Raw genomic sequence first — 20,388 nt, forward strand, 5'->3', positions numbered from 1 at the left:
CATAGATTTCTGTATGGGGGCTTTTTCTGCTGCTTCAAACACAAGATTAACTTAAAATGCATGAGTGGTCTCATTAAACTCAATAAAATTACTCACATGCTTACCATGCATTTAAGTAGTTTGCAGAATCAGCATTAAATTAAGAGGCAGTCCATAGATCTCTCCACTTCTCATTTATAAAATTTGAGGAGGAGAGGGGGCTTTAATATAAAAGCTGAAAAAAACCCCCTAGGAATTCATCAGGTACCAAAATCTTGTCTTACACAATGAAGTTGAAATGCTTGAAAGGTTTGACATGCAATGTATTTAAGTGCTGATGTATTGGTCTATCTATATGATTCTGTTTGTATATTATGCGCATTACAATATTGACTAATAGTATCTCTTAAAAGCCTTTTCAAGTAATCTAGGTTGCATTTGCTTGTATTGATCTTGTAGATATTATTGTGGCACCTCTTCTGTGATTCTGTTGTGCTTTTACTTTCTAACTTCTCCCAATAGATAATAGGAGGTGAGAGAAATTCAATGAACTGGAGTCAGAAGAAGTCAGGGAAGGATATGTAGATGCATGAACTTTGTGTTATATGTTTCTTTTTTTTAAGCAAACATATGCCTTAGTTTACTCTTTCGGTGCATCTCTGAAACATTTGGTATTCTAAAAAACCATCCTTATAAAGGTGAATAAAAAATCACTAAGTATTAAAGCCACTCTTAGAACCCAAAAAGGATTTAGAGGTGAAGAAATTTGTATTCTATTAGTATTAGTTAGGTTTTGTGTGAAAAAGACTGTGCAATATGTTGCTTGTTATGTTCTGCGGCTTAGTCATTAGTTTGTCCTGCTACATCACATCACCAAGGTTGTGAATAGGGTAATAAATAATATTTCTGACATAGATTGTCTTTTAATTTAGTACTTGTGTTTTGAGTCCCTTTATTAGCATGGAAACATAAATGTGTTTCTGTGTTTTAATATTTTGCCAACAGTAAAATAAGTTGGTGCATTGAATATGATTTAGTATTTCACGGGATTGTGTTCTTTCTAGCAGAATTCTCTCTTCATTTTATTTGTAATTCCACTTGCCTTAATAGATTACTTTGTCAGTCCACTGAGTGACTGTTTAAGTCAGGTTGCACTGCAGATGAAAAGAAACACAGGGCATTACAAGTTGCAGGATGATAAATGAAAGATATGACATGATAGCTATTCATAGTACTGAAAACCAAACATAGTATTTCAATGCTTGCACATTTTTGTGTATGGGCTATTGCTAAATATCATTTTTAGGAGGGAAAAAACAGGTTTTCATTTTGTGAAATGTTAAAATTTCAAAGTTCTTGGCTTTCTGCCGAGATGGTATAAACTGACATAACTAAAGGAAAATGCATTAAACCTTGATCATACAGATTAGACAAAAATGTGACCTTGTTGTCTCAGCCATTTCTTTAATGAAAAGATACTTGTGTGCAAAGTAACCTCAAAGGAGAGAGTAGGGTTTGTTACCTGTTCTGAGGAGGAAGCCCCTGGAGGGCAGTGATGCAAAGCTACCTTGACATCCACAGTATGTTCTTAGGGGTGCTGTCAGAGGTTTCACACAGGCCTCCTATGGGCTAGGATGGAGCATCTCCTTTGGAGACTCTGCCTCAGTGGCAGTGCTGGGAAGGAAACTGTCTCTCAATGAGTCTTGCTGCCTCTCCAGAGAGTGGAGATGGCATCCCATGTATTCAGGACTTCTCCTACTTTATGTCCTTCCATAAACAGACTAAACCTCTTCCCATCCGTGGTCCCACCTCATCCATCTACCAGCATAGAAGACAGTTTGCTCTGATGTTCTTTTTCCATAGAGCACTGTTCACCAACTCTTGCCATTGCTTTTCACCCCAAACTGTGTATTTTACCTCTATGTATTTTAGTCCTTGCTTTCCAGACAGACATTGCGTAGGTATTTGACACATGGAAGACAATCTTGGCTTCACTGTGTTTTTAAAAGGAACATGGGTGCTGTAGTGTTCTGCTCAGTGACTCTGAGGTACCTGATGTATTATACAAAGATAGTCTAAATAATTGTATTTGTTGGGTGTTTGGAAAAAACCACCTGTCCACTTATCCTTGATGAGTGAGTCCTAAAATGTATTATAGATCTTTGGTCCCAGGATAGACTTTCAGTTTTACACTTGAGAAGCAAAAGTCAAATATAAGATTTACGTTTATCTAATAAAAAGGCACACTACAGGTTCCTGAAATCAATGACTCCCAAAATTGCCCAAACATTGAATGATACGCATGAATAATTTAAGAATGTTTTGTTAAATGTGCAGAAGTCAAGTTATCCTTGCAGTGAGACTCATTGCAAATCACCAGCAATTTACTGTGTTTCTGAAAACCACAGGCAGCAATTTACAGACAAGATTGGACCTGTTACTATACATGTGACATTTTCTTGATTTAAACTGTCATTCTGAAAAGCTGTTTACTGACAGCCGGAGTTTGGAATGAGGTTATCAAGTTTACTGAAGAATTCCTTACCATTGAGGTTGAACTATATTTCTGCTTGGGTAGAAAAGAGCATTTAGACCTCCTACCGCAACTGAAGTATCTATTCATGCAAATTAGCACTTTCAAGGGAAATTATACATGATCTTTTTAGACATTCATGTGCTGTAATGTTGTATGGTGCTATGCTGACATTTTGCATCTCATAAACACAGGAATGTATTTCCAAAATACCTGACTGAAAGTGCTACATACAGGTGTGTGATGGTGCTATGCAGTGGCTTCATCATTTTGTCTCTAAGCAATGGTTATCAAAGTAATTTCTGAAGATGATCTGCTGGCTTCCAGAATATCATGTTGGGCTAGAGGGGTGAATATTCATCTTTATTTACTGTTTGGGGTTTTTTTTTAAATTATTAACTAAACTGGGAGTCTTCCTACCAACTCAGCTCCTGTTATATTTCCATGGCATGTAGACATTCAGTACGTGCCATAAGGAATATTTTTCATCACTGCCTTCCCTTTGACATCCTGAGATCAGTTTCAGTATAAGTGACACTCACTGTGGTTCTCTAGTAACCATCAGAAATGAACATGCACTCAGACATGCAGTAATCTAGATACCCTGATGTTCCCCAGAACTTACTTTTGACATCAAATAGCCTTGGTTAGGTTCTCTGTCTTATAAGCAGTTGCAAAGTACTTTCTAGTACAGTCACTCAACCACACCTGGCCAGTCTTGCAGGCTATTGTTGTGGATAAGTCCTTGGTGTAAAAAAGTCATTGCAGTTGAAAGAAAGCTGGTCAGCCTAAAATTGCATTGCCTGGAATATTGTGGATATTGTGTCCAAGTGAGTAAACCCAGAAATTAACAGTATTGACAAGAGGCTCTATCTTTTGCCATTGCTCTTGGATACTCCAGACTGTTCTTCCCTAGGAGATGGACACAAAGAAAAATGTCTCATAGTGCTGTTTACTTTGAAACTTATTTGACCAATAAGATTCAGACATTAAAGCAGGAAGTGATCATAAACATTGGAGAACATTTGAGGAAATGCACTGTAACTTGAAAGTTCAACATTTTCAGAAGAATCTCTTGTGTAAAGGGCCTGAGATAGTACCACACATCAAAAAAGAGACAAAGGAAAACATGCAGACCACTGGGATTTGAATTATGTGTACAAGTGCATTGGAGAAGATGCAGGGACAGCTCTGTTCACCTGTATGAGCCAGGAATGCCCAGGACCATGTGAGCACTTGTGTTATAGGCAGATGCTTACAAGAGATAATGGAAATGTGTGGCAAACCTAACAGAGACAAGAGTAAAGAAAAAAATAGACCTCCCTGTAAATCAGGCAAGCTACAGTAGTTGCAGTCAGGTGACAGTTCAGTCTTCTGGAAACTGGGTGATCCTCAGGCATTGCCACTCCTGTTGCTACAGCCAGACTGATGAAAGGTTTCAGCCAGTAGGCATTTTGGGGAACACATCTGATAGTGGATTTGAGTTTGTTTATATGGCATTAATGGATACTGTTGTTGTACTGTAACAGTGAATTCAGTGTTTCATATGCACCCCATTGGTATTAGTGCCCATTTATATCAGTATTCACTAATAGAGCTAGCCTGGGATTCTACTGCACAATTAGTCAGTTGTGCCATGTGTACTTGTCTTTGTAATTCTGCTTTGTGAAGAATTTAGTGAAGGGGAAAAAAGCAAGTGATGAGACAGGCAAAAAAGGAAAGCATCAAGGAAGAAATCAGTTCTTTCCTCTTTAACAGCTGTGTAGGAAGAAACACACTAAACCAGTAAGGTTATAACACAGAGAGTAATAGATACTGGGACATTTCATTAAAAATAAGCTCTTTAGAATATTCATTTAAAAATGGAGGGGAAAACAGAATGAGTGGAATTATCCTTCTGTGAGTAAAAGTCCAGCTTCAGAGGGAACCTGGATTATTCATCATACCAGACCAGACAGGGTGTTGAAAAAATGTCAGTTAATATGTGGGGATCTAGTTGTCACTAGCTGATATTTTAGTCACTTTCTCTGTAGTAAAAAGTCTCTATTCCCTGATTTATTGAAAATACAAAATCTTACAGCACACTTTCTTGCTATGACATTTTACTGATGCATCTTTGATTTATAATTCAGTTCCAGTAGCCCAAATATACACATGCCTACATGCAGAAAGGCTCCTCTTTCCTCTTGCTTTATTAAAAGCTCTCTCTTTTGTTGAGGTGGGTGTACAGTTCATGAGTTCTGTTTTCTTTGGTGGAAGGTTAGTCTGGTCTGCCTGGATGAGACCTTGTGACAACACAAAGTGGCCACAGTGCTAACGGTGTTACAGAGTTCTGCTGTTGTATCTCCTGCCTCACACATTAGTGCAGGAATTCACCTCACTGGGTGCCAGTACGAGTTATGCAGCCTCCTGGGGAATTCAGTGATGCTCCTTTCTGGATAAGGAAGGCAAGAGCAAACTTCACCTTAAGGTGTCCTAGAATAATTTTTTTATTCCTTGCATTTCAAATCAGCCTACTCCACATTAGTGTCTCCTTTCATCTTTGGTTTGCCCAAATGCCAACCTGCACTCAGTTTTTTTCAAATAGGAAAGCTATGGCAGTTCTTTAATAAATTACTAGTTTTCTTTCCATTTTTAGCTTCCATGAGCAAGAACAGAAAATGTTAGAACTTCATCACAGGAATTAACAACTGAAGTGGTCAGTGAATACAGATTAATGATATTCCATTATTCTGGCATTACCTGAGTTATTTCATAAGTCAGATCGGTATTACACAAACTAGTTTGAAGTGGCATGTGAAATCTTCCATCAGCCTTTTATTTTTTCACAAGTATTGAAAGACAGCTTTAAATTGTGTCTGCTATAGTAAGTATTTTACCAGCCAGACCTCAAGTATGGAGTATATATGGGCTGCATGTTATTTGGAAACTCGTAAGACAAGACCTGATAACAGAAGCATTACTTTGAATTATGTGGAAGAAACACAGTTCCTTTGCTCATATTATCTTAAAAAAAAAAAAAATCCAAACCCACCCTTCTCATTGAGAAGCACTGAATTCAGATCTCTAGCTCTTTTGAACTGCTTTAAACAAGCTCTGTTTCCAGTGTTAAATCTAAACAAGGCAGATGGCCAAATTAATTTTTGTACACGTTTTTGTACTAGTACTAAATACTTTGTTCTCTTCTGTGGGCTCAGTTGCTTTGTCTTTTTGATGCTCTACAAATGCAAGTCCCTCCAAGTAACCACCCCTAGCTGCTTGCTGTTGGTCTCCCTCTCATCTTCTGCAATGCCTTATTCAGTTCTTGGCCATCTGACATAAACAAACACAAGATATTTAAAGAGGCACTCGTGAGTACCAAATAACAACACAAAAAAAGCAGTAAAATAAATTGATACCATTCTTATTGCCCTGTCTCAAGTATAAATATTTGACTTAAAAACCAATTTGATTGAAACCTGTTTATTTAGAAGAACTTGGTTTAAAAAAGTTAACTGTGGCATTGTAACTAAATGCATCCTAACAACACAGTTGGGGGTTCTTTTGTGTTTCTCAATCTATACAAGCACCACATCTGATTTTGATCTGAGGAAGGTGCAATCAACTTTTAGTGCGAATTTAGCATGTTTTTAAAATACATTGGAATCCCCAGCTTCAAAATGTGCTGTAATAAAAAGCAATCCTGCAGAGAAGCTTTTTCTCTTTTAGTTTCATTACCATTTGAAATGAAAACATGTCAAAACAATGTAATCAAAAAATAATAAATCATGAGAGAAAGTTTAATAATTACTGACTTGTTTGAAGATCCCTGGATTTTTATATGTAATTAAGAAATTGAGCAACATCCTGTGGTATTCTCTATCAATGTTTTAAAATGTGATCTTTTAAAATGTTCTGTGACACATAATTTATAACTCGTTGTTACTGTCAGTTTCTGACTCTTTACTTTGTTTTAGCTTTGTTTTTTTAGTGGATGCAAGGAGAATCTTATTTTATTTTCTTCCATAAAAAGGAGCAAAGATGGAACAAGCGACTTTATGGAAAATTCAGCTTTGTACAAACTGCTTTCTGCTATCTGTGGATTTTTTTTTTGAGTATGTCAGGCAATATCTTCCCCTAGAATCTCTGAGTGCTCTCAACCCTGGCATTTTATCATCAGTTTTTGTACTGGAAAATGTAAGCTGCTTTGACATCTTTTGATCAAATATTTTTTAGAGGCATGAGTCATCTTGGGTCAATTCACTAAGGAAAATTCTTTTTGATGAACAAGGAAGGTAAAAAATTGCTGGGAAATATGAAAAAGCATGTTCCTAATTTCAGTAGTTTGGGATTACAAGATCTTTATGAAAATAACCATGTTTACAGTGAATTTTTAGGATATATTTTAATGAACAAGTTAAGTAACTTTGTCATGGGTTGCCTTTGAGCATATTGTGTGAACTCGGGAGTTATGCTGTGAAAATGGAAGAGAACATTGTAAGTGAAAAGCAGGATGTGGTGGTGGTTGTCAACTCCGCATGAAGGTGGACAAAGGATGTGGTTTGAATTTAGTTTGTTATTCTCTTGATCAGGGCTTCCATTGCTCATTCTACCCAATCAGTAGTCTTTGTACACAATACAACCACGTGTCTGAAGACAGGGACAACACTATAAATTCATCAGATTAAATTTTTTTTTTTGAAAGTATCATTTAATCCTTCTATGTGAAGTATACATAGCAAATTTAAACAATATTGGCATTTTCTACCTAAATATCAAGCTTATATAACATTCTGGATAGGGGGGACAGATCAAGAAGGTGCATAAGTAGAATCCCTGGTTGTACTTATGTTTCAGCTGGGACAGGCTTGCGAGGGGTTAAGAAGCCATGAGGACAAGCTTTAAAGATACTTTTCTCTAGAGACCATTCTTGGTCATTATGTGGTTCCTGACCACGAGCTGTCCCCAGCCATGTCTTCAAAACTTTTTCCAGAGTCAGTGTTTTTGGGGGCTAGAATTCCTTAATTACATACAGAAATGATAAATTTGTGTTTGGAGAGGTTAATGTCTATTTTTTATATAAAAAAATTTTAATGCTTACTTTTAGAATAGAATGCAATAGAGTACATCATTTGGAAAGGACCTACAATGACCACCTAGTCCAACTTCCTGACCAATTCAGGGCTGATCAAAAGTTAAAGCTTGTTGCTAATGGCATTTTTCAAAAGCTTCTTGAACACTGACAGGCTGGGGGCATCAACCACCTCTCTAGGGAGCCTGTACCAGTGTTTTACCACCTTCTCAGTAAAGAAATGCTTCCTAATGTCAAGTCCAAATCCCCACTGGCACAGCTTTAAACCATTAGTAATAAAACTGCAAAAACAACAAATAAGAGAAACAAAAACCAACGACAAAATAAAGAAAATAAAATACCCCACAAACAAGAAAACAAGCAAAAAAATGAAAGAGTCTTGATAGTTTTTTGTAATTAGGTTCACTTGAATCAATGGAATGATGTGCCCTCACTTCACAGACACATCTATATGTATGAACCATAGAGGGAAAGTTTATCTGAAATTTGATCTTATATTTACTCTATCAAAAGTAGCCATTTTGGATATGACTATTAGAAGTTGCTAGATTGTTCATAGTCTTCATTCAGAAAAATCTATTGGTTCGACAAATTTTTTTTGGCAAGTCTTATTAAAGCAAGATTTTTTTTTTATTTTCTGTAATTTTTTGTTCTTTTTTCTGGTGATTTGAAGTTCAAGAAAGTTTAATCAGTTTCAGAAGACTTGGGACTTCAGTATTTTATCCTATTATTTTATAACAGAAAATGTTTGATATATCATGTAAAGTCTCTTCTGGGGCATACTAAGCAGCAGCCCTGTTACAGCTGAAAGAGAGTGAAGAATATAATTTTAATTTTCCTAGAGCCTGACCATTTTCCAGCCATCAAGCTACTGACACACCTTTTCTATACTGAAATTATGGGTATTATCAAAATATGATCTTAGAAAGGCTGAAATTTACATACTTTTTTTCAGGTCAATGATTAAAGTAATGAAAGGTGCAAGTTATTCATTTGAGAACCACAAGATACATTTACCTGAAAGGTCAGGTAAATGAAGGAGCTGGTGCAGAAAGCTGTGAGGCTGGGCGTTAATTCCAACAAGTTTCTTGGTATCGATTACACAGATTGCGAGTGCTCATTTGTAGGCCAGAAGGCAGATACAGCTCTTTGCAGGCCATTTGTCTCCTTTTGTTTCTTAATTAATATCACAGATTTGAAAACTTGTGGTAATGAAATTGGCCTGTTAATTAGGCCAGTCTTCAGCAGTAAGGTTTTCATGTCTTAGTGTTTTTCCAGCACAGTTAACAGCAGCCTTGTTAAAATGTATGCTTGTTTTTCTTTTGCAAAGATGCCTATCATTGAAATAGTTATAATGATGTGAGGAATAAACACATTCTGTGCTTGCTAATCATTTTAATGTTAGATTTTAGAGAAAAATGCTGATTTTAAAATTCACTTTTTCTCTGGATGTCTTTAATCTGCTGCTTTATGCAATTACATTAATATCTTACATGGGAAAAAATTACATTTTTTTTCTTTATTTTGAACATCAGGCAATATTTTGAGTGATGTAAAATATTGTATTGTGATATTTTGATGCAGCTTTCCTTGTTACAATCAGTTTTCTCTGGTGATTGTGCAGGTTTTTTCCAGAAAAATGGAAGAGATACTTTATTATTTTTAGGAGTCTAAAAAAATTAAGGCATAGCCAGAAAATGAGAGGAGGAGCAGAGATGCCAATGAAAGACCTACTTAGACTTCTTATTAAGTGCTTCGTGAGGAAGAAGTTCTGTTTGGTGTAAATTAGTTTTCTTGTTTGACATTGGCCTTCAATTAGAAGACAACAATTTACTTCTTTTTTTTTCTAGTAGGTTGTGACTTCATGATAAAAAGTAAACAATACCATTTGCTTTGTGTTAAATTCTGAAGAAGTTATTGCTAGAAATCAATTATGAAATCCAATCGGTGTTGACATATCTTTCTGTGTGCGGAGTACAGCCCTTGCAGTTCACACTCAGTGATGTAACCTTTCATTACCCTCTCCTATTTGCATCCTTTAGGTCACTAAAATGAGTATTGCTTCATTTTAGCAGATTTTTATTTGAGTCAATGATATTTACATCAAACAGATGAGAAGCTTAAGTCAGAAAACAGGAGTGGATTTATTAGAAGGGTAAGTGATCCCTCTACAGTGTTAAGTCACAAAATGTTTTTACATCATGAAATATTACATGTTTTGAATCTCCCCTAGGAGAGCTGAGTGCAGTCAAGTGCAGTAGGTATAACTGCTCACATACCCAGATGAAAAAAAAGCGCTTTTTAAATTAGTCTTTTTTTTCCCCTCTGTGTGCTATTGTGATCTTCCTTTAGGAAACATCCATGATACTGTGTTGTTTTAAAGTATCTGGAAGGGATAGAAAATATTTTTGGAATCTGAATATTGTTTAAATAAACTATTCAGAATAAAGGAATCTGTTAGGAAATGCTTTTGTAAAATATGTGAATTATTTTCCACAGGCTCTGACCTTAGGTATACTCAAAGATAAATATTATGTCTATCAACTCAAGAGGTGAAATAAGGTACTTATTCCTTCCTTGAACAACTAAAGAATAGATTTCCATACTTGGCTTACATTTTCTGAAAAACATTGTGATTAAGAAGAAACATTGAATATATGACCTCCCTGAAGCCTCAGATTTAAATTGTTTTGAGTTGCTATAGCAGAAATTGCACACTAGCTTTAAATATAATGATTTCTACCTTTCCGTTTTCATTTTATATTGCTTTTTTCCACATGCAAACCTTTCTACTGTTTGTAGATCTTAGAAAATTTTTTAAAAATCTGATATTTGTCTGTCTTGGTAACTTTGCTAGTTGAAAGTTTTGTCTCAGTGGCATTGCTCTTGCCATTTTTAATGAATCTTTACGGATTTCGTAGTTTCTGTATTTGCTTTGTTAGTTTTTCCTTGGGGTTTTCAGAAGATTTTTTTCCTGTTTTCAGAGACACTATAGTATAGCAAGGCTTTTGGATTACAAATCCATTAGCTGTGACCCAGGCAATGTGAGACACACACAGCTGGTATTTTCTAGGCCAGCCAAGTGAAGCAAATACCTCAGAAAATAATCCAGGAGCAAGTAGTGTCCAGTGGGGCATCCTGTTGAAGGTATTTCCATTTTGTGAACTAACAGGTAAAAGGGGACTGGATTAAGAAAAGTGAACATAAAAGACACTTAGTCACCAAGTGCAGTCTTTTGAAAAACTCCTGGTCCTGTCATAGAATCTTCATAAACAAAGCAATTTGTTACATATCCTGTGATTGTGTCATCCACTATTATGATATTTCGCTGTATCACAAAATACATGAATATTACAATCCACATACCACGTAATCGTTTGCAGCTGTGAATTTTGGATTTGGTGGATAACGTGATGGACTTCTCTTGGTCCTAAGTATTTTTGATGATCTTAAGAACGCCCCTTAATCATCTTGTCTCCTTTTTTTAACTCCTTCTCTCACTTCAGCATTGTAGTTGCTCAGAGACTCTCACCCAAGACATCTGCTTTACACTTTCAGGACACCATCCCACCTTGCACAGGAGAAGAGAGAGGGTGGTTTTGAATTACTTTGCACAGACTGAGATTTTTATTTCCAGAGAAGAACCAATAGAGCATCTTAAAACAAAACAAAGAGTTGAATCCATTTTCAGTTAAAGAGTTGGTCACAACCTTGTGAAAAGTGCTTGTAATAGTTGTGTGTCATTTATTCTTAAACTTAACTGCACTGAGGGTCTGCAGATGGATCTGATAAGGTTACAGCTGAGCCAGGGTAATTATATTGTTTTATAGGACTATTCCAGTGTTACACTGCTGTAAAGGAAAATGCTTTTTTTCTGTATTCAGAGATAACTGTGTACAAAACACCAAGAAAAATTGACTCTTTTTAGTACTTTCAATACTGAGTTAGAACTGTTAATTACAAGCTATATCTTTGCATGAAGTGCTCCAAGTAGATAACTTTAATTCTTTCTCCTGATTCTTAGCCTTCATTTACAATAGAAATGTGGAAAATTATGGCAGATCACTTTTGAGCTGAGAAGTGAAAAACAAAGAGGAGTTGGCAAGTTAAGACATGGCATAAGTGATCTTTTGATGCATGTGGGGGAAATATTAAATACACTGTTCTCTTTCCTAGGGTCACACACAGTGTGCTGCCTACAAGACTTTTCAGCTTTGCTTGTGGGCATAGGAAATTAAAAACATAAAAATAAAACCTGGACTTTCAAAGGTAGTGAAGGATGATGTTGCCTATTTCTCACTCTGTGTCAGTACTGTTGCCTGTGGACAAATATGATTGGGACCACTGTTTTCAGATATAGCTCAAAGTTATACTGTTCCATCTAGTACATTCTGGGTTGCAGCTCTATCTCTGACCTCATTGAGGAAAGGGTAAATAGGGAATATAAGAATAGTTTTTCCTACTGTATCATCATTTTTTTCTGCATTTATGCTGCAAAATGACTGTTTCACACTGAATTGAGGTAATATTTACAGCAGTTTAGTGCTCCAGTAAGGGTCGCTCATACAATATTGTGAAAAATGAAGTATTTATTATGATAGGCAGAGCTTTGTATGCCTTTGAGAAGCACCTCAGCAGATACTAAGAATACCTTTAGGGGTAATTTATGATTTTCAAGATAAGTAAATGGAAAACTTAAAATATCCCAATGAAACAGCACCTTTACTTGAAATCTGCTTGTTTTGACCCAGATGTGTTCTATACCATCTCAGAGGACTAACAGTCCAGCCTTGTGTCTCTAATTCTCTTTTCTGATCTGGAGATCTGATGTGAACACATCCCTTGTTGAACAGTGTTCTCCATTCTTGCTGAACCACTGTGACACTTTGATCTGCAGTCAGCTGAAGGAGGAAGAAAGGGAGTACAGTTGCCATTAACATCAAGATGATATTTCAGAATCCTTTTTTTTCCACTCCAGATTGTTACCAGGAAACTTGAGTTATGAGTGTGTGTGTGTGACTTTATTTCTGTATATCAAGGCTAAGATGTCACTAAACAGCCTGTATTTTTCACTCTCCAGGAGTGAACAGAGCACCCCTATAAAAATAATTTTAACAGGGCTGATTGAACAATGTATTTCAGCAATTCTGTACACAGTTCTGTTTTAAGTTTTGTCACCTTCTTTGGTTTTTATTTATCCAAACTACTAGGTAAAGCTAAAGTAGTAAACAATCTATTTATTTCAGTTCTGTTTACAGCACCCATATCCATATGGGACAGCTTTTAGAAGTGGGACTAGGTACAGAAAATCATTATCTTCTGGAACAGAGCCCAGCCATTAGGGAGTAATTTTTAACACTGGTCAAGAACTAATGAACTGCATTTTGAAATGTCCTTTTTCAAATGCAGTAACTGGCACCATTCCCAATGCAGACATTAGGAAAAAAAATACTAAAAATGTAGGTACAACACCTCATCCATATAGACACACATACTTTCACTATACTAATACAGCATTAACGTGTTAAAACTATTTGTTAAGTTTGATGAAAGAATAAGATGCGGTAAAGATTTTAATAACATTTTCTGCTATGTAGTGCTGCTTTATAGGAAGCAGAAGCAGCCCTTGTGCACTGCTCCCATCAGGTGAGGTCTGAGGTGCCTTAAATAGATGAGAGGTGTATTGTACTTCCTCTTATGCTAGCTAGATAAGCTTTGTTTAGCATCAAGAATAAACTACTTTGGGCTCTGGAAGGACATAGATAGCTACTATAGCAAATTTTAAGTCTTTGTGTTGTTTATTTGTTCCAATAAAAGGTTCATCTCCTGAAAATCATCAAGCAGCAAAAATGACTGACCCCAACTCCCCCTCAGTAGTTTTTTTTTTTTTTGGAGATTCCTTCCTCATTCTAGATTCACAAATTAAGTGCAATTGATGATGCATGTGATGATGCATGTGATGATGCTTTTTTTTCAGTCATCAATGATCAGAGCAAGTAACCACAATGTAGGAGAAAGGGGCTCGTGGTCTAATCTGCTAGTGTACAGATGGCACTGCCTCAGTCACAAGGGCTGTCTGCAGCAAGGCAGAACATAAGAAGGGATGTTTTTATTCCATACAAATGCTATATAAAAACCTTCAAAGGGAGCTGGCCTCCTCCTAGGGGCAGACACAAACCCAGATTTCTGAAGAAAAAGGGTTGCTGTTGCCCTGGACTGCTTGCTTTAGTGTGCTTTGAAAAAGATATATTGAATGTCAAGCACCCTAGACACTGAGCATCCATTTAGTGGGCTGGGAATAGTGGATTATGCTGTGGCATACCTGCACCATGTGTCAGGGGAAGACACTCTTGTGTATCACTCAGTCAGTAAGATCTGTCTCCAAGGGATCCGAGTGCGAGGGCACTATCTTTCAGCTCTTACAAATGTGAGAGAGAGAAGAAGATTGCAGGAGATCACATCTTTCATTTGTGTTATAGATTAAGTGCCACTAGTCAAAGCCTTGCAGACTCCTTTCTCAAGCTGGGTTCAACAGCCACTTTCTTATTTGCTGGCTCCTATATATTATTTCAGCACTAAACAGATATATAAGGATGCTGATTGCATTTAGTACCTCATTTGTAACAGGGGAGAAAGCCAAAAGGAAAGGCAGAAAGATTTTCTGCATCACTTCTGGATGGATATTCTGGGTAATGAATTAAAAGCACAGAAAGTAGACTCTCTATGAGACAACAGAAAGAAAACTGTTGGTGAAACACAGTTTTGCCTTTTCTATGAGCAGGTATGACTAGACCTCTTTTGCCACCTTATGAAGGCAAAATAATCTTTCATACTTTGAGAGCTCCTGGGAGAAGTCTCCTTCCCTTTCTAAAAGAGGGATGCTGCAATAACACTTCCAACTGGGTGAGTCAATTGTCTTTTTGCTTCAAAACTGGGATGCTAAAGAATGTTCAATAGCACTGCCTACCACCTACCTTCTTCAATAGTGGGCCTGACTCTGATGGTGCCAAACCATGTCTGAGGAGTGTTCAAGAAATGAATGATGAGGTATGGGTAAAGTGTAGGGAGGAGATGGATGGAGGCAATAGGCACTGCAGAGGGAGCACAGCAGCGGCCAAAATTCTTATAGTGACTATCAGTCTCATTTCATGAACTCCTGTGCTTGTAGCACAAAACTTGGTCATCATAAGACTACATGAAAGGGTCAGATGTACAAGTCTCCTGTTGCACTTGGTAGTAAAATAGAGGTACCACGTGGCTGTTTTGTTTCCCTGTGCTGTCTTTCAAACAACCTTCAAACTAGGTCATAAACCCCGTGTTAAAAAATGAGTCACGATTAATAATAAATGCTATCTGAGAAAGAGGGAATTAAGGGAGAGAGAACAGAGAATTTTTTATTTATTCTAGAAAATATCTTAATCACACAGTAAAACATTTTTCTAATACACCTTTATTTTGACTTTGCTACAAGCAAGGAGGAATGATGCGCAAGGAAATTACCTGCAAGGCTGAGATCACTCTGGAAAAGACTTCATAGTGGCATAGGATTCACTTTTTAATGACAGTAGCTACCATTTTGTATCAGCTTCCAGAACAAAAGAAGGAGGGTATTTATGCCAAGGAATATTCCTTCTAGCTGAGTATCTGAGGATTATTGACAGTATTAAGAACAATGTTATAAAGTTGCATCATTAACTATTATTATGCTCACACAGGTTTCAAATCTAACTTTCTCTTGGGGGCTGCCCTGGAAAATCCCTGAAGGAAACTAAGATTTTAATTTATATTAGTTACTATATCTTAACACTCACTGTGAAAATCCTGGGTCCATAAAATCTAGTAATTAATTCAGTTCACTTGCTCCATGCTGATATGCTTACCAAAGGTTAAACAAAAGTAGATAGTGATCAGAAGACTGACTTAAATTGCAGCAAATTCCAAAAAAATGCATGTATTCCGAGAAGTCTTTCCGCTTCTGCTAAATAGGTGCATTAGCTCTCTCAAGAAATATTTCTGTGTTTAACAATTTCATCTTGTGATTTTTAAGTAGCACAAAGTCTCATTCCAGTTTTCCTGAATGTCATTTTCTTATCAAGCTACTTAGTGCAAACCAGCACAGAAGGAAATGTGCTCTTAGGCATTACTGGATTACTGATGAGTTTTTATTATTGGGATTAGGCCTTTTTCACTTAATCTTATAGCTGCAAAGATGAATGCAGTCTGTACTCTACAACACAAAGCTTACTCAGCAACTCTTAAAGAAATCTGACTTCCTAGGGATGGAATTTAGCTTTATGCAATAGAAATCAGAGCTATTACAAGCATTAAAAATGTAGTGCCTACAGAACAATTTCTGCAAATGTTTTAAGTTCTGGCACCTTTTTTACTGCAAGTCACCAAATCAAATACTGTAGGAACCTAAGTCTGTGCAAAGATGTTTTTCTTTATTCTAGGGAAGTGAGGGTTGAAGAAGAGGAGCTGACATAGCTGAAAGCTCTCTGAATATTATTCTTTCAGTTTTCCCTTCCACCCCTCCATCTCTTTTAGATCTTAGACATGGAAGGCACCTCTCAAAAGTAAGATTCACATCTATGTTAGAGGTTAAGATTTTCTGTTAAATTATCTATACTGGGTTCCACTTCAAAGTTCTACAGATAGAAGACTACGAGAATCTTTTAAACTTTTGACAGATTTTTTCAAGATCCGACAGTATAAAACCCTGAGCAACTTGGTGTGATCTCATGGCTGACCCTGCTAGAAGCAGGAGGTTGGATTAGAGTACCCCTAATGTCCCTTTCCACCTGAAGTATCCTATGATATTATAACTAATTTAATATCATAATTTTTTCTTTCTTGGAGTCTGATTATTAAACTCTATAAGTTGTGCTTCTATGGGTGTTCATGTTGCCCTTATCTCTTCAGAAATTTGGAGTAAGGGAACAGTATTAATTACCATGTTTAAGAAAATGCCCTCTGTAAATACTTTTGGTACCAGCTGGACTTTCTGGAGACTCTGTCGTGCAAAATTTGTCATGGAGGAGCGGGTCCATCTGTGATTTTAAGCTTTCTATCCCTAGACTTCAAATGCTCCCAGGAGGGAAAAAAAAGAGGGAAAAAAGCTAGCTGAGGCCTGCAAAATTTCTCGTACAGCAATCTGAAATTATAGAAGAATCATCTCCCAGTGGTATAGGCACATCTATGTGAAGCTTTTTCTCATTTCTTTTGATTAAGGTTTCAAATCAATTTCTTGGTTTGTGGGTTGGTTTGTCTCTCAGCAATTGAGTGAAATGTGTTCTCCGGTCTCTCATTAGGCCAGTCTTCACAAAATTGCAAGAGCCCAGCTGCTACAAGATCAGCTGTGACTGAACAGGAGGAAATGATACAGGATGATGTGCAATAGTGTCTATTGCCTGAAGCCACCAGCTATTACCCAACTCTTCTTGTGCCCAGCTACTGCAGTGGTTCTATTAAAAAGAAAGAAAAAAAAAGATTGGCTTACGTGTGATATCCGACCTTCTTCTCCCAGTCCAGTTTGCCAGTTTAGTAAGGCCTCTTTCACAGCTGAATACCACGAGCTGCTTTTGAGCCAGAGCATGGTAGGCTGCTTGTGTCTTCCCCTCAAATAGTGTAAAGCAATTGGTCATAAGCCTCAGTCCTTACAACTACAATTTGTCATTTGCACTGTGGTCACCCAGTGGTGACCAAGGCAGTGCTGCCCAACTCCTCTAAGCTGCTGCAGCTGCTGTTCTGCTTCCTTCTGGTGTCACCGTCTTTGGCACTGGCCAGAGAAATTTGTGCTTGTGCCATCAGTGAAAGAATTATCACTTTGCTGTGTTTTTCACCTGTCTTTATGAGCTCTGTGATCCACACTGCAGCTCTAGGGATGGTTCTGGATGAAGGTGAACACAGAGCTTTACCTCCTCCTGGTATTTCTCCTTATAGGACATGTGATTGTTCTTTCATATCTTAGCCACCCTATAATGGACAGGCTCGTGCAGGGAAATATTTTCTCTGTGGCAACCCCATCTTCCCGTCTCACCTTGAACCTTTTCCTATTGCTGGATAACCCATTAGCAACATCCAAATAGATTAACAGTCTCTCTTAATCCTTTTGTTGCTGGCGCAGCACGAGACAGTTCCTGATACAAACATTGTAATTGTCATTAGTCACATGTTCCTCATTTTTCTCATTTACTGATTAGACAGAGTGGCAGAAGTTCTGCACAAAGTGTATGTTTTTGCTGATGGTTTTAAAATCAGAAAAATCTTAATATTTTCTTACTTGATCTGCTCTTGCTTCTGTAAAATGGGGATGATAATACCCTTTTATATCCCAAGGAATTTGTGGAGGCAAATTTAAAGCATGTCTCCTTCATGAACAGTACAAGTAAGTAGATTGGTTTAGATTGTTTGCAGTAAAGATTATGTGCTAAATAACAGGTATAAAACGAAGGAGTGAATAATTACGCAAATATTTATTATCAAGTACGTGATTTTTTAAGGGGGGAAAAAGAAGGCATAGAATTGTAGATTGTGTCAAACTGCAAATGCACAAAGGAGCCAAGCAAAGACTTCATAAGCAAATTTAATTCTTGCACTTAATAAGTTTTTATGCTTGATTTTGCAAAATTCAGGTGTTTTATACTTCTATAGAGGAGTTTGCTAGAAGGACTAACTTTATAAATTAGGTTGCTCACTGGTGAAAGTCAGAAAGGAACTACTGTCTTTAAAAATGGCACTAGTAAATAATACACTTTGCTATATTGGGCTTTATGAAGCATTAATGAGATTTGTAGGAGCAATTGTTGTTTTAAAAAAATCAGAGCAATTTATTGTTGCTAATTACTCTCTTGGCACTGCATGTATTTAAGATTAATTGGAATGTCTGTACTCAGTAATGAGGTCCCATGTAGTTTACAGTGACTGACAACATCTTCCTTTATCTGGAAAATTACCACACTGGAAAATTTGTAAACAGGGCAGTAGCTCTTGGCAATCAAATTTTCAAAGTCTTACTTGATACAGTAGCTACTGAGTTATGGTAAAAAAATCAGACAGTTCCAGCAGTTAATAATGACGTTAAAAAAAAGTTCAAGGGAATTGTCATGAAGGTATAACTTGCACTCAGAGAAATAGATGTTTGACTCCTATGTAATCCAACTTAATATTCAGATAGGGATTGATTTCTCAGGGTGATACAACATCATGAATTAAAACAGCAGAATTTCTCAGAGATTTATTTTTATCACTATTTTGATACTGTAAATTTAGTCATCGAAGGATGGATGCTGGAAAAGCAATCCTTTCATCTCCATCTTAAAAAACTGTGAATAAATAATAGTAGGTGTCAATGACAGAGAGGACTGTGTTCTAGTGTGCTACAAGATCTTTTCTGAAGTGCTTTGTTGTGTGTACATCTATGTGCATGTTGGTGCATATGAATATTTCTTTGGCAGCTTGCCTATTTCTACAATTCACTTAAAAATGGGAACTTTGTGTCATTTTTTCTTGGATGCATTTATGAGATGGGACTGATAAATAATCACTTACTACAGTCTTTTGTTTCAAACAAATGGGAAATGACTGCTGGTGGTAGAATTCATTATTATTTGAATTAGAAATCTGGTGTTCCCAGCCACAGCCTCTTTTCTGGTGCTGGACACACAAAAAAATCCAACCACCCAAAAAATACCAACCCAGACCCTCTAACCTTGTCACTTCTGCATTGCAAAACTGAAACCACACTTAGTAACTGCAAAATAAAAAAATGTTTTCTGTAAGCTACTAATCTTCTTACAGAAATCATCAGTTAACAAGGTTTTGCAAAAGGTATAAGGGTGAAAATTTTCATGTCATGTCTGGAAAATTCAGACATCAACTATTTATTTTCTTTGCCTCCCATTTCCATATATTATGCAGTCGGTCTGGTTGTCCAATCAGTCAGAATTTTCTTGACCGTTTCTTAGATGAGCTCTTGAATAAAATCAACTAAGTTGTAACATTAATGACCAAGAAATATAGTAGTTTATTATCTGCATATTTTTAATTGTTTCAAATTTTATAAATTCTCGTGGGCTCACCTCTCTGCTTAACTGTTGACTAGAACCGTTAGGACAGAAGTTACTGCAAAACTAGCAGATATGCTATGAGCAGTACTTGCTTGGAGCACTGCATATCCAAGCATTGTTGTTGATGCTTGAATTTAATTTGGAATTGCATTTTAAATGGAAAAAGCATGGATATTTACACTGGTGTTTAATGGGACTGAATTAGTCTCAGAGCACAATTCTGTTCTATTGATTTTTTCAGGGAATGGGGAAGAGAAGACGCCGTGACTGTTCTGGTGATTAGTTACGCGTCTCCACAGCATTTCAAAGCTAAACTGTGTGCAAGGGAATGTTTGCTGGTGCACATTAGTTACGAGAGGTTCTGCCCAAAAGAGATAACAGCATGCAGGCTCCTCTCAGCTGCCCAATACCCCAGTGTGAGCCTGGAGGGTGGATGAAACACCACTTCTCATTTCCGGGGCACCTCTGGGGAAATTCTCACTTCAGGGGTTGATACAAGAGCAGTCATTCCTTTCCCCAAAGCCTGGCTTTGCCCAAAGGGTGCAAAAAAGATCAAAACTCCTCACATGCTTGTTTATAGCCCTGTGCAAGGGCTAGGGAAAGTCTCTCTCTTGATTAACAACACTGTTTATTATGCACCAAATGCTTCTTTTCTCCTTGCTAGCAGTGCTCCAACCTTGTTCAAGGGGCTCAGAAAGAGTGGAACCAGAGGTGCAGTGTGACTTTGTGCACAGTGG

The 20,388-nt window shown here is 37.0% G+C and overlaps 1 protein-coding gene across 3 annotated transcripts in view; it reads left to right on the forward strand.

The window, feature by feature from the left end:
- Positions 1-20,388, forward strand: part of NKAIN3 (sodium/potassium transporting ATPase interacting 3) — a 353,627-nt gene that overhangs the window by 188,802 nt on the left and 144,437 nt on the right. The gene's annotated exons all lie outside the window — the stretch shown is intronic.

This window comes from Corvus kubaryi, unplaced genomic scaffold, assembly GCF_017639235.1.
Source record: "Corvus kubaryi isolate FWS band 111438036 unplaced genomic scaffold, C.kubaryi_AGA036_p1.0 37385, whole genome shotgun sequence".
NCBI lineage: Eukaryota > Metazoa > Chordata > Aves > Passeriformes > Corvidae > Corvus > Corvus kubaryi.